General features: G+C 38.0%; 1 long non-coding RNA gene across 10 annotated transcripts in view; it reads left to right on the top strand.

The window, feature by feature from the left end:
* Nucleotides 1-67: 67 nt before the first annotated feature.
* Nucleotides 68-14990, top strand: part of LOC139804549 (uncharacterized) — a 149584-nt gene continuing 134661 nt past the window's right edge. For all 10 annotated transcript variants that reach the window (XR_011729436.1, XR_011729437.1, XR_011729435.1 and 7 more), the window contains exon 1: nucleotides 68-248. This is a non-coding gene — a long non-coding RNA (uncharacterized lncRNA). The remainder of the gene's footprint in view (nucleotides 249-14990) is intronic.

Raw genomic sequence — 14990 nt, 5'->3', positions numbered from 1 at the left:
GGGGCGGCCTTAACGTCCAAGTGGGAGGAGGAGAGGGAAAGTTTGGTTGAACTGTGCCATCGCCGCAGTGCAGCATCCGTATTCGTAAAAGCCGTTACGCCATATGTTTGGCGTTAGGGCATAGGAGGAAAGGGAAATTTGCGCAAATGGCGTACCGCGTTAATGGCGGCAGCTTGGCTGTCGCTTCCCTTCGCTGCTTGCTCCTGTGCTTCAACCATCAGAGAGTCCCAGTTCTAAAGGTCTACAGTGTGAGTTACAGTTGATTCTGTCACGTTCATAGAAGGATAGTTTAATATATATGCATTCTCATAGGGTTTTTTGGTTTGGTTTGGTTTTCTGATTTAATAAATTTAAGCCTAGGTTTCCCTTCAGCCTGACCGTTCTTCATATTTGGGTGAGGTGAAAAATTGGCTGGTTATGGATTGTAGTCCTGAGTTTGCAATCAGATACGACGGAGGAGACTTGCTACTTGAGCTCCAAGAGTCTGTTTGTACAGATCCAATTTCAGGTTTGGTTTCTGGGTTTGGAAACTATTTCTCCTCTGCATGTGCTTTTAGCTATTAATTGGCCTGTCTGTGGCAGGGCGTCCTGCAGGCAACCCATAGACAACCAGCATTCTTGAGAGACATTTTTATACAGTTACCATGCTGAGCACACAGCTGGTGGGGTTTTCTTGCTCCTGCTCTGTTAAACAAAACAAAGATGGCCAGGCTTGTAGCTGTGGGTGGAAGTTTGAGTCATGGGAGAGTTCCAGATATTTACCAGTGTGAGGTTTAATCCTGTAACAGTCGTGTCTCAGTCCCAGATTGTTGCTGAGGTAGCAGCTACCTGGCCTTGCCAGAGATTCAAACTTCCTTGCCTTAGATGTGGCAGGACAGAAAACAAGCTAAGTAAACCTAACAACAAGGTCCACAAACATCCACATCTGCTTTGTTCACACATACGCCTTCCGCTTTCGGTTTGTATGACTCATAATTCAGATGACTGGGAGAAAGTGATACATGTAATAATACTTGAACTGTATAGACGGCAAGTCCAAACAAATTGTTTTGCAGAACTTCCAGTTTTCCAGAGCCAACCTCATTCCTAATAGTTTCAACACTACATGCCACAATGTCCTAAGGGTTATATAAGGACTACAGAGTGCTGTCATACAGGAGTTCTTATGTTGCATCTTATCTGGGATGAAGTTTGTTCAAGATAAATTATTGCATCTCATACCTACAAACATTAAGGACAGCTTACCCATCAGATTGCGGTACAGAAAATTTTGCATAAACTACATGAAAGTAAGTTGTGAACACATATATGTTGCATAAGGTTGAAAATAACTGTGACAGATACTTGTCATACCAGAATTTCTGTATAATGACACTTTCCTGCATTTACTAATAGTCATACTACTGCAAGAGGTTGGACCTTGCATGTGAACCTACAAGCAGAGAACTGTGCAGAACTTCATTGAAATAAGTGGAATTGTGTTTCAAATGTATTGATGGTCACAGAGGCAACAGCAAGGCAAACAAGATTTAAACCAATATTAAAATCAATTAGTACTGTTGAAATAAACATTCTCAAAGTAAGAAGGATAATAAAAATACTTGCAAAAGTTAAAAATGGAAGTGAAACCAAGGATTTTGTTTTGGATTGGGTGATAAAATATTCTCATACTCTATCTCTAGCATACACATTCCAACACTATTTAGAGCAGAGACCCCACAAATGAAAATTAAGAAGAATTTTTTTTTTTTTCAGGGGGGGAGGGGAAGAAGAGAATGGAAAACCCACAAAATATAAAGTATCACCTTTTTTCTGATGTTAAATCATACTGTAAAATCTGTATTACCTTAACAAGAGGAAAAAACCCAACCTTTAGTCAGTCAGAGAATAGCAGAAAAAAAAAAGAAAATGTTCTTAAAAATGGTTGGGGTTTTTTTAGACTCAATCCTGCATTGTATTAAGACCAGCAGGATATATGCTATTCCATAGTTCACACTGACTTGGGCATGTGGGAACCTAAGACATTTCTGTGCATGGTGGCTCATAGCTTTCCTACACATCTGTGCCACATTTTGTCAGCCTTATAGACCAGCTGCACTAATACAATTGATAGAGGCAACTCACTGTAGTACAGAGGACAAAAAAAATTAATAAATGCCTTTTATTTTATAGAGTTCACCTGCTTCTTAAATTTGATGAAGTACTGTCTGAGAATGTAGCAGCCCAATTGTTTATACGATTTTTAATATCAAATTTATCTAATTTTTGTTTCCTTGACTCCACCAAAAAAGACTAAAAATAAGCAAATGGAATTTAATAGCTATAAATTTCAGTATCACCTTGACCTATCAGTCACCTTAGTACGTTGTCCAAATTCCATCATCCCCTTTTTGTTTTCCCCCTTCATCTCTTCTGTTTGCCCTTGACACAAGTGATGCTTTGATTCAAATAAACTTGTACAATTAGCATGGTGGTGCTTCTGGATTTGTTTCTGCAAGTTTGAACGTGCAGAATATGTACATAATTCTAACTTGAGTACACTGCCACTGGTTATTTGGAGAAGGGTTGTCTGTAAAATGTCATGTGGCACAGAACCAGAAGCTGCTGCCACAGATGCAGCATCTGGCTGAGAGGAAGTGTTACACCTCTTGCTGCACATAGCTCAGAACCTGGACTTGCTGCTGTTGTCTACCAAAACAACCCATTGCAGGGTTGTTCCTTTTGCAGGGCAAGGAGCTTTGCTGAAGAGTTTTCCCTTATGATTTCGAAGCTTGCCCTGTGTAGTAGGTTGCATTGCAGTGATTACAGAGCTGAGCCCTGCTGGGTGGAGATTCCAGAAGGAGTGCTGATGACAGGGTAGCTGTAGCAGTGTGGCAGTGTACTATCTCCCATAAATACTGCATCTCATCATTGTACTGGTTGTGGATCTGGCTAGGTTGGGTTTTATGCAGTATAGATATGCTTATAATATGATCCAAGTAATGCATGTAGATAATTACTGCAGTGTAAGTAATTCACTGAAAATTCACCCCCTTGTTTACTCCCTAATTCCTCCGATGTAATCACCTGCTGTACCTTCTTACTTTCCAGTGTTTCTTCCTGCCTCTTCAGTGAGCCTCATTTTTCTCCAAAGCCATGAATATATAATTCCTTACTCACCCCATCAATGAAGCAGCTGGCATGAACATTTAATCAAATGTACTCATAGTTTTTCCTGTGTTAGAAGTCTATCTCAAGGAGAACTGTACTATGGAAAAAAAAGGCCTGAGAAAAAAAAACCCAACAGACCAACAAACCAACATCAGCAAAAATCAAACCCAAACTGAAAGCTACATCTATGTTTTTCATTTGAACATTTTTTGGCACCTCTGCTGAAGCAGAATGCTCTTAATGGCAAACTGATTTATACTGTGTGAATACACGATTATAGCATTTTTTTGCATTGTCTTTTGGAAGACTGCGCTTATATGCTAGTTATGGGCCAAATTTTTATAAAATAGCATGCACGGATGGTGTGAAAGTATGGTAGGAGTCTTTGTGGTTGTTCTCTACAGGATTTTAATTTGGAGAGTATTTATTGGCGTAAAATTTGTGGATATCCATATGACAACCTTTAGTGAGACTGATTTAGCAATACTTACTGAGGCAAGAGCATTCCAACCTCCCTGAGTAGTGGTGCACATCTAGCCACCTTGGGGGTCACTTATCTTTTTCCTTTCTTTGGAAAATTCTTTTCAGTAATCTTCCGTGACTCTGATCTATTGGAAACAGTGATTTTGCTTTCAGTCCAGTTGTCTTCTGAAATACTGTTTCCTGCACCTTGTCTCAGCACTTGGATTTCCTGCTCCTCAGAACCTGTCCTTTATACTTTATCAGAAGTATTGAAAATAATTATAAGTATCTCCTTATTATATCATAGAATCATAGAATCATAGAATTGTTTGTGTTGGAAGGACCTTAAAGACCATCTGGTTCTAACCTCCCACTATATTGGGTTGCTCAAAGCCCCATCCAACCTGGCCTTAAACACTACCAGGGATGGGGCATCCACAGCTTCTCTGGGAAACCTGTTTCAGTGTCTCACCACCCTCACAGTGAAGACTTTCTTCCTAATACCTAATACCTACCCTCTTCCAATTACAAGACGCTGTCCCTTGTCCTATTACTATGTGCCCTAAAGACCCTCCCCAGCTTTCCTATAGGCCCTCTTCTGGTACTGCAAGGTGTTCCCCAAGCCTTTTCTTCTCCAGGCTGAACCACCCTGACTTCTTCAGCCTGTCCTTGTAGGAGAGATACTACAGCCCTCTGGTCATCTCTTTGGCTCTCCTCTGGACTTGCTTTGGCAGGTTTGTGTCCTTCTTATGTTGGGGGTTTCAGAACTGGACACAGTACTCCAGTTGGGGTCTCATGAGAGTAGAGTAGAATAGAGTAGAGTAGAGTAGAGTAGAGTAGAGTAGAGTAGAGGTAGAGTAGAGTAGAGTAGAGTAGGAAAATTGCCTCCGTTCACCTGCTGGCCACGCTTCTTTCGATGCAGCCCAGCATACAGTTGACTTTCTCAAGACCCTGAAGACTTACTAGGTTTCTGCAGTGTAACAATTAGTCTGGCACTTACACTTGGACAGGACTCTTATGATGGTTCTTTGTGAGAAATCTGTAAGGAAATTTGGGGTGTGACTTTATAGTTAGCCAGTGAAAACTGCCTAGAGTACTCAAGTGTCAAAGATACTGACATGAATATTTACACAGGCAACTGAGTGAGGCAGTGCCCATAAAAGCTTGCTTTGCTTTCAGCATCGTATTAAGAACAGTGAATATTTTTAGCTGATATAATTGTACTGATGCATAATCATCATAACTTTCAAAGAGGAAGAGCATATGTATTCCCAGAATGGTTTAGAAAAAAAACCCACCCAAACCTCAAATCTGGCTGTTGTCTCAGCAGGTCTAGTTCAATGGAACATGTAAGCTCCAAGTTTTTTACTTTCTCTAGTCTTGTAAAATGACAGATTTGTTCATATTCTTTAGCATCAGTAGAGTGAGTGTGCAATACTGCAATGTTCTGTTTCTGACAGAGGTTAGCACCAGCTTTATATTAAATTAAAAATGCTTTAAAATGTATCATTTTTGTTATTTGCTGAGAGAAGGAGTTCTCATTCTCCTAACCACTGCCTATTCATGTTTGAATTACCTTAGAGCATGTATATAATGTGTAATTTTTATAGTTATAGGTATTTAAATTTTCTATCTTTATGTCTAACTTTGACACCTTTTAGTCCCCCGCAATATCATGCCTTAGCAAGTTCTATGGTTTAATTCTACAGTGTTGAAGAAGTAATAATTCTGGTATTAGTTTTAAGATGTATTGGCTTGATTCCTTTGTCATCTGCCTGCGTTTTTGTGGAAGTCATCTTCTATATGAAATAGTTATCATATTCATAAATATCTACTGGAGCTGAACATAAATTACAGTTGACTGAGTTGGAAGAGCATCAGAATGTCCTATATCTGCATTGCATTACTCTTATCTCTATAAAAATATATTCTTGATGAACTCAGAAGCATGGATAGGAAATTACTTACTGTTATTAGAATACTGCACTTGATATTATCAAAATAATTTTGTATTATCTTTTTCATTGCAAAAATGCTGTGTCACAATTTGTGTGCATAGGTTACAGTAGGAATACACCACAAAGTATATATATACTTTTAGCTGCTTGTAGAAAAGGGCTCTTGTATCTAGTGAGCAACTCCTTGCTGTTTGCCTTACTTTTCCATGAGCAGAAACATAGCATGTCCTGCTAGGATTTAAGCTTATATTTACACATAATAGTTAGCAATGGTTGCTGTTAATATAATATTTAATAATGACAAAGGATAGCATCAATACTGCTAGGTTTCTGTAAGGGCCAGATTTGCTGTTATTTAGGGATCAAAGATCAACTTGAGCTAGAAAAAGGGTGGGAATGGACTAATTAGCATTTTCATTCATAAAGAGCAAGCAAATATACAGGGAGATAGTTACAGGGAAATACAAGGAAGCAAAGACACAGGGAAAATACAGGCAAATAGTTATAAATCCAGGTCAACCTTTAGGAAGTCAGTGAAGTCCTTCTGTTTTCCCTTGTTAACTGCCTGAAAAGTTAAAAATATTTCCTTACTATGAAAAGGAGATTACTTGTACAACTAAGCATGTTGTTACAAACCTGTATTTTAGAATAGGTCAAAGAACATTAAACAACCAGGGTACAAAACCCAGAATTTCCATTGTTTGCCCTAAGATTCCCTTTATAAATGCAGACTACTTAGAGTGTGTGAAATAGTGTTGCATTTCTGTATTTTTTTATTTTAAATTCTTTTTTCCTTAAGCCATTTAAAGCAAGTGCAGCTACTAATCGAAACAATGTAACTTTTCCTTATTTCGGTAAACCAGTTTGTTTCCCAAAGACATTGCATAAAGGGGGCTTTTTCCCTTTGTAACTAAATTGTTGCTTATGCCTAATTTGGAAAGAGAAATAGCGGAAGGAACTCAAACTGCTACCAGAACAAGACCTAAATCAGGCCGATCATCCAAAGATGCTCAGATGTTTAACAAAAAGCTAGGTCAGACTCTGAACATACCTTTAATTAACCAGTAGGTATCGTAGGCTTCGTGTGGCATGATTTTATGTCGTACAGTAAAACTTAAGCAAAAAATGCAAAATGTGATGTGGATTAAAATACCAACCATCTCAGCACCATAGAATTATTTCCCATTTGTCAGCTTTACAAATTTAGTGAGCATAGGAAGTTAATAATCATTAACAAATCATTAACAAAATATAAAATGGACTTCAGATGTGCATTTGAATAACAATCCATATGTCTGGATTCTCTTGTGCTCATTTGAGTAAAAATAGAAGGTCTGGAAAAAAAAAAAGATTGTGAAAACTTAGTTCTTTCATAAATTTGTTTTCCTAACAACAGAGTTGAGCGGCATCCTTGACCTCAGTATTTTCCTAGCAAGGACCATGAATACCATTAATTTCTTAAATGAAAACTTTATTTTCCAGGAAATAAAGAAATTTGGTGGGCACCAGGTGTAGTCACGTCAACTGATTAATATGAGGAAGAACTGGTAACAAAGCTAGATTATATTATGGATATAATTATCTATCTCCTACCTGTAATTAACCAACATTATACTCTTGCTGTTTAACTCACAGCTGTATCTACAGATAATGCATGGCCAAGAAGGTCACTCTCAGAAAAGGTATTTCCTTTAAGAACATTATGCTTAAAAAGACTGCCAATTGTTTTGCAGTCACAAAATGTTAACTGCAATGCAGACAAAGAGAAATTGCAAAGAAAGATGTCAAGAACAGTGATACTCCATTTGAATTGACTGGAGGTGAACTTTAGGTGCAAAGTGTTCCCCTCAAACTGTTCCTTCTTTATTGTGTTGGCAAAATTTGCAAAGCAGTTGAAGCCAAGTTAGACACAGCTTTTATCTGTAACCAGATTCATCTTGCCCAAATTATATCAATACTGCTACAGAAATATCAGATAGAATAAAGGCAAAAAAATCCAACTCAACCTTCTAGCAGCTAGGTCTTAGATACTTGTGAAGGCCTTTCTCCTACCAAATTTGCATAGATCTAAAGGTTTGCTGTATCTTACCTAGTTCATTGCAGCCTCTTAGCCCTACCTTGAGTACCTGTATGAGAGCAGACAGAAAATTTAACTCTACTTGCTGGAGATTGTTATCACTTCTCAATGGATATAAGAACAAGAAGTCTTATAAAAGAAATTGTAGTTCATGTTCAGGCCCAGATCTGTGCAGATCTGCAGAAATGCTGGCTGAGATAGAGCATTTGAAAATCTGATATTTGTGCTCCAGATATATTAAATGCATGAGCAAGTTCCTCCATTCTGATAGTGGTCTCTTTCTACAAATCTATTCTTTACTGACAGATCTCTGTAAACAGTAGGTTTCTTCTAAGGGATATGTGCAAGTAAGTACTATTGTCTCTTAGGTTTTTTTTAGCATATAGGTGGTAGGAGTATACATGATTTGAAGTAGTTATGGCACCAAGCCTTCCTGAGTGTACAAAGCATCTGGATGATGCTCTCAGGCACATGGTGTGATTCTTGGGGTGCCCTACACAGGGACAGAAGTTGGACTTGATGATCCTGATGGGTCCCTTCCAACTCAGCAGGTTCTATGATTCTATGATTCAGTTATTAGAAGTCTGTAAATTACTATTTTACAGGAAGTACTGTAATGGAACAGATAATAAGTTTTCATATCAATAAATTAACACTGGTTGAATTACTTACCATGATTAATATGTGAAAATCTTCACTTGTGTGTCCCTCATTTTTATCTGATTTTTCTTTTGTAGATATTTGGGTGGTTTCTATCACTATAGTGTCTGAACAACATAAAATATCAGTAATGCGAATTCCTGTTTTATTAATACCTTTCATGTAGTAAATATAATTTATGTCCCATTTAAGGGTGTTACACACTCCTGTATCAAAGATAAAGAAGCCACAGTACAAAACCAAATCAAGATGTAGTTAATTAGTCTTTGTAGCAGTCTCTCCAACTAGGGAAGGAAGATTAAGAAATCAAGGCACTGTCTTCATGGAAAAATTAGTGCCATTAACATGAGACATAATGTACGATTCTGCTCAAACGAATGTTATGGACAGTGAAAGGGTTTTTTCATGCCAAAATGCGAAGCTGTGTACTAAAACTGCCTCTAAATTTAATTAGGGAATGTTTGACAAGTGGGATATATAAAGCTAGATGGAAGACATGCTGCTTCTGATACTGAAACTTTATTTTCATACAATCACTTTGTGCAATGTGATTACACCTTTGAATTTTACTAGAACTGGCTTTTTTCAAAGTAGTTTAATCCATATTAAAATTCAGAAAAGCTGCCTTTTCTTTCTGTGTGGTAAGAATATTTATACTGGCACTTATTTCAGAGCTGGAAATGTGTTCTGAATTGGTGCTCTGAATTGCGGCTAGTTTGCTGTTTTGTTTACTTCCTTATGTAGACAGACCCTGAGTAAGTGCGTCACACAGGAAGTCTGTGGAATTACTCTAGGTTTATGCTGTTGTAACAAGACACAAGAGAAGTTTTATGACTGTTTATATCCCAAGCAGAGAGAATACTATTAAGTGACAGCTTCAACAGGAGCAGATCTTGGGAAGACCTATTTTAAAGGCTTAGCTAAAGAAGAATCTTTCAAAGAAAGGGTGAAAATAGCAGGAAGAGGAGTCCCGTATCTTCTTTCCAGTTCAAATACTACATGAATAGTACATTACAAGTTCACACTGCTTATAATGCTGGAATACCATCCAGTGGCCTGTGTTTTCCCAGTTTTAATGTTAGACTAATCTATTTAAATTTAGATTATAAGAGAAAAAGACCAATGTCAATACTTCTTCAAGAAGTGAGTCCTTGCAATCTCTGCTGGACTTGCAGTATGTTACGTATCCTTGGCTTATAACCTTCCTGTTCTGCCTCTGAAGTACTGAGAGAAAAACATATGTAAAATTGAAGGAAGAGACATTATAAAAGTGTTAAAATGCATCAGTGCAATTTTAAAGCTCCTCATAATTCACATCGTGTTCATAAAACACAAGTGTGGACTTTTTCCTCTCCACTAGTATAGTAGATGTCATCAAGCTTTCCATTAGTATCGTATTGTGCTTTCCAAGAAAATAAATGCCATCTTGTTCATCCAGTTAAATTTTTAAAAATATCTCTCCAGCTTCCAAATACTATTGAGTGGGCTGAACAAAGTTGAACACAGTAATTCAAAAGCCAGATCCATTCGCCAAGATGGAATTAGACTTTCTGCTAAAAAAAGAACGATGAAAAATATTGACAGAGTGAAAAGACTGAGGTTTCGTTTAATTCAGATACTGTGGTTTCTTCGAATCACATATTTCCTGAATAGATTTCACTGGAAAGTATTGTGTTTTTTTCTGGCCTAACATTTCCCTTTCTTCAATAGCCTTATGTTCTTTGTTGTATGATATATTAGATACATTAAATAGTCCTATTCCATTCTCTAGTCAGTATTTGTTAGCTTCCAGGAGCCAGAGCTTATTGCTAGGCAACTAAACAAGCAATCTCCATCTTTGTATTAAGCAGTTTGCTGTATCCATGCCTGACCCTATGCTTATCTATACATACATCTATAAAATTACCTAAGTGCAGCTGTAAATGCCAAGTGTAAACATGCTGCATATATTACAGGTATTGAATTTATCTTGAAGCTGAGTTGTTAGCAGTCAAAACAGCTTGGAAGAAGACAGATTTTTCCCTCCCCCTTTTTAGATGTTGTTCCCTCATTTGTAACTAGCTTTAAGGGCAGCCTCAGTGCTGAAAAACACTTTCGTCTTTTGGGCTATTAAATTCAAAGCTGCTTATATATTTAGCCACCACAGTCTGTATCTTTTTACATCAGGATACCTCCATATTTTTATTAATTACTCTTTAAGATATTGATTACTGTAATTCTCTGTTTGCATGTTTTCCAAACAGAGACAGATGAGTCTGAAAAACCAACAGCATGGCTCCAGCAGATTGTACAGGAAGCAGTCTTTCTGCAGTTTTAATGGAACTTATACATTTAATATTTTAATGAGTTCATATCTGCCATCATTGTTGTATTACCAGTGCTATTCAGCTTATTTTGCTGATTTTCTAGTAAGATGAAATCTATAACATAGAAGTAATATGACAATAGTCATATTACTAAGGATTCATTCTTTTCATCAGTGTGATTTTGTAGCAAGAGTGTCATCAGTTCTTCTGTGGAGAAAAAGCCTTTGATGTCACAAACTGGTATGACCTTTTTTTTTTAAACTATTTTATATTGATTTTTAATCAGTTCATGTCATGCTTTTTAACATACATGTGTGTGTGATTTGTGAGTCCTAGTTTTCGCGCTGTAGAATTAAGGTCAGAAAGGATTCATGAGAGTCTAAACAAACCTGGTTCTCATGGTCCCAGCTCATGTCATGTGCAGCAGTCCCCTTGCCATTAGGGGAGGCTGCCTCTGGACTCCTTCCATTTTTTTTTTCTCCTGCACTGAGTGCCTAAATTGGACACAGTATTCCAGTAAAGGGTATTCTGGATGTGGCTTTACAAGTGCTGAGCAAAGGGGAATAACAGCTCCCCCCAGTATGGTAGTTATGCATGTGCTAATGCACCAGGGATGTCGTTTGCCTTCACCACTGCAGAGGTGCATTGCTGACTCAGTTCCACTTGCTGCCCTGCTCTGTACCAGTGTTTACAAGCTTCCTTCTGTCAGAGCCCCAGTGTGCTTTGATCTGCACTAACACCAGAATGAAACCAAGGTAATGGAGAGGTGAATCTTACAGGCACTGCTTAGGCATGTTACTGGCACCACTCCTTAAGAGATCACTTCATTTAGCTGCCTGGGTTACACAGCCACTTTTCCAAGTGAAAACTATGGAGAGAAGAAACCAACACATGATAGGGTGTTTAGAATTACACTTTAAACCAGCTTCTGATTCTCTGTATCTACAGAAGGAGCTTATAGATTTTTTTTTAATTCCAATTGGTTCAAATAGGTACACATAAAGTTGGTTAGTATAAATAAACTGAACTGATCCATTTTCTGTTCTAATTTTGGTTCAGCTGTGATTAAAGTTGTTCCGTTGTCCTTCCTGTTCAGATCAGAAATAGATTGGTAACTGACTCATGTTAGAAAATATAGCATTTAAAAATAGAAATGATAGCATGGTGTGGATGATCCCACAGAATGGGACTTCAGGTGGAGGTAGGGTTTAAACACTTTTTTCTGCTTTGCTGTCACAGCACTGCTATTATTTGCATTTCCCACACAGCACCACTGCTTTTCTCACCTCTTCAGTCTCACTTGCCATGTTTAGGAACTGAGGCAATCTGGCAAGTAAAGATGAGATGAATAAAAGCTGTGGGACTGCACTATAGTTAGTATCTTAGTGGTGCTGTCAGCTGTGCCAAGGATGTGGGAGATTGGAAAGGAGAGGATAAAGCACTCTTAGTCTTGCCCTCCTGGAAGTGTGCATAGACACAGGTGTTTTCATTGTGACAGACACTGTTAACTTGCCTAGAGTGGAGGGAGGTGGGGCCAAGTGGGCACTCACAGTGTAGTGGTAGCAATGGCATCACCCTGTTGCTCATGGTAGCCCACCTGATGGTTTGTGATCATCACGCATCAATTGTCTGAGTGCATAAAGAAGTCAGACTGTGTAGCAGAGGACACAACGTGTGGAAATAGCTGAAGTTTCTCCCTCCGTTTCTTCCAATTTAAAGTGAAGAGCATACTTCTACAGAGGAAATAGTATCTTACTCTTACATGCCTATACAGCAATTAGTCCACCCTTGGACTGGAATAGGTGGCAGATAAGGCTGGTTGTGGTGATAGATATCTCTGATGTAAAGCAAACTAACAGCATTTTTCCATATAAGCCACCAAATAGCTTTCAGGTTAAAGAGAGGCTTGCATCCCCCCATTAGGAATCTACCTAGCTGGCCTACAGCCAGAAAATTGTTATTTTCATAGAATCATAGGATGGTTTAGGTTGGAAAGTACCTTAAAGAGCATGTAGTTCCAACCCACCTGCATGGGCAGGGACACCTCCCACTAGACCATGTTGCTCAAGGCCCCATCCAGACTGGCTGAAATTAGTACACAAAGGTTTTTAAACTTCAGGTAAGATGTGTTGTATAATCTGGTAGCTGATTATAAACATGGTAAAAAGAACTATGCAAACCACACATTCAGTATGTTCATCTTTGTACAAGGAGATAACATACACATCTGTGCACATAACATGCACTTCTTGACATAAGTAATTCTGACTTGCATCCATTATTTCTATGCAAACAAAAGGGTCTATTTGTAGAATAATTTCATCAAAGGAAATTATATTAAGAGGAGATCTGAGATGGAAGACGGAAATACATCCTGCTGTGCAAGATTTGGCTCGAGCCTCCCTGCTGCCCTGAGCCAACATTGTCCATGTGTCTATAGCAAGTAGTGCAGTAAGAACCAATCTGTAGTGGAGAGACTGTAGCTGAGAACGTGATGTCCACATTATGTGTGAGTAGGGGGGAAAGAGGTGGTCTTTGAACTAGCTCCGGTTTGCCCCTGCAAGCTGAAAGTCCATTAATAGTTTGAGCTTATTAGATACTCTAGAGTACCTCTTTCACCTTTGTTTCATTTGGAGTGTATCTAGCTATGCTCTCTGATCTGTGCTATATGAAAAAATTGCAAGAGGGAATGAACAGGAGATTCACTTCAAAATCATGCTTCTGATCTGAATTTAAAGATTCATGTAGATGCAGCCATTGACTGAATGGTTTGAAAGCTAACATATCATCCAGACTGTAGCGAATTAGTACCCTCTCACCTTTGAAAAGAAAATATGTCTATATTCACTGATGCTTAAAAAAAAAAAGTGACTACTATATGTTATCTGAAACATGATAGGGTCTAAGGATATTCACAATAGAAGCAACTTGTTAGGTTAATAACAAAGGACTAGCCTGGTAAGTGATGACTTTTTGTTTCAAAATCGAAATGGAGGATGTATGGACTGAACTGTATCTTCTATGTATGTGAATTTATAATTTGAAAGCCTTAACTATTTACCTTTTTATAAAGCTAAAACTAAGAGAACTTTACCTGATTTAATTTTTTTTTATTCTCCATGATCTGAAAATTGATCAGTTTAAGACCTTGCATGACATCCAGTACAGCCCTTAATTCTATAGCATTAGTTACAGACAACTTAGTGAGATATTGCTACTTTCATTCTTCTGAGTTGTTACTGTGGAATACTACTGCAGAGAAATATGATAGTTCTGTAATAATTATGGAACTAAAGAAGGGTATGTAATTCAAACACTTGTGAAATTAGTAGAATTTCAGATTTCTTGCCGAGGCTTGTCTTCTGAGACTGCAGTTGTTTACAAGAGCTCTAGCACAGAAGGCTGTGAGGAAATATGATATGAGGAGGCTGATTCTGCAGACTTACTCAGATGAAGAAGGACTTGCGCTAAGTGGTGAATGAGTTCATTTTCATCAGGTAGCCTAATAATGTAATCCTGAAGCACAATGGATTTGAACCCTATATCTTAGTGTTCAAATTTTGTTTAAATATCTGAATGTTTTATATTTTGTTGCATTTACTTTTGGTATGGTTCTCAATGGAAACTGGTAATTTAGCATATACCACATAACAGGAAGAGAGAGGGTATTTAATTTTTTTTTATGCAGACTTTGCTAAAAACGGGCAATTGATCAAGTGAGGAGAGGTAACGAGCTATAAAGAATGTGGCTTGTACAAGCCTTAGTGTGACAGCTACAGCATTTATGTAGCTTTAAACGTATTATTTGCTTTATGTAAAGTCAATAAATCCATAACTAAAAAAAATATTTTTAACAGTATGTGTAAAATTAAAATTTTTTAAACTTAGACTTCCTTCATCACTATGTGAACATGTCTGGTGGTCGTTGGGAGTTTTGCCAGAGCAGTCTGAAGCAGGTTTTGGCAGCCCAGGATTTGGGATTATGAAAGGCTGGTAGCAGAGTTAGCATGTGGTTAAGAGCCAAAACATATTGAGGGAGCTGGCTAAAAGAACCAGTATCTTCTTCAGAACTCATCAGAAATCCTGGAGTTGGGGAGTCCCTTCATCAAACTGGTGATTTTAAGATTGTCTGGTGGGTAGTGTTTCATTTGTTTGAGTTGGAGGGGACTTTACATTCTGATAGGTTTCTGTCAGCATCCTCAGCATCTCAGTTGGAAAAAAAGGGCCACATTTGAACAGCATATTTGAAAAGTCTCTGACGCCTGAGCAATTGAGTTTTGATCTTACTGTGAACTTTGCAATCATATTTAGGGCCTGAGTAATTCTAACCATTGCTTGGTTATTAAGTGCTAGTTGGTCCCTCAGGGTTGGTTTTTG

The sequence above is a fragment of the Heliangelus exortis genome, chromosome 18 (genome assembly GCF_036169615.1).
Source record: "Heliangelus exortis chromosome 18, bHelExo1.hap1, whole genome shotgun sequence".
Classification (NCBI taxonomy): Eukaryota; Metazoa; Chordata; class Aves; order Apodiformes; family Trochilidae; genus Heliangelus; species Heliangelus exortis.
The sequence above is the reverse complement of the archived record's forward strand: the minus strand, read 5'-3'. Positions and strand labels throughout refer to the sequence as shown.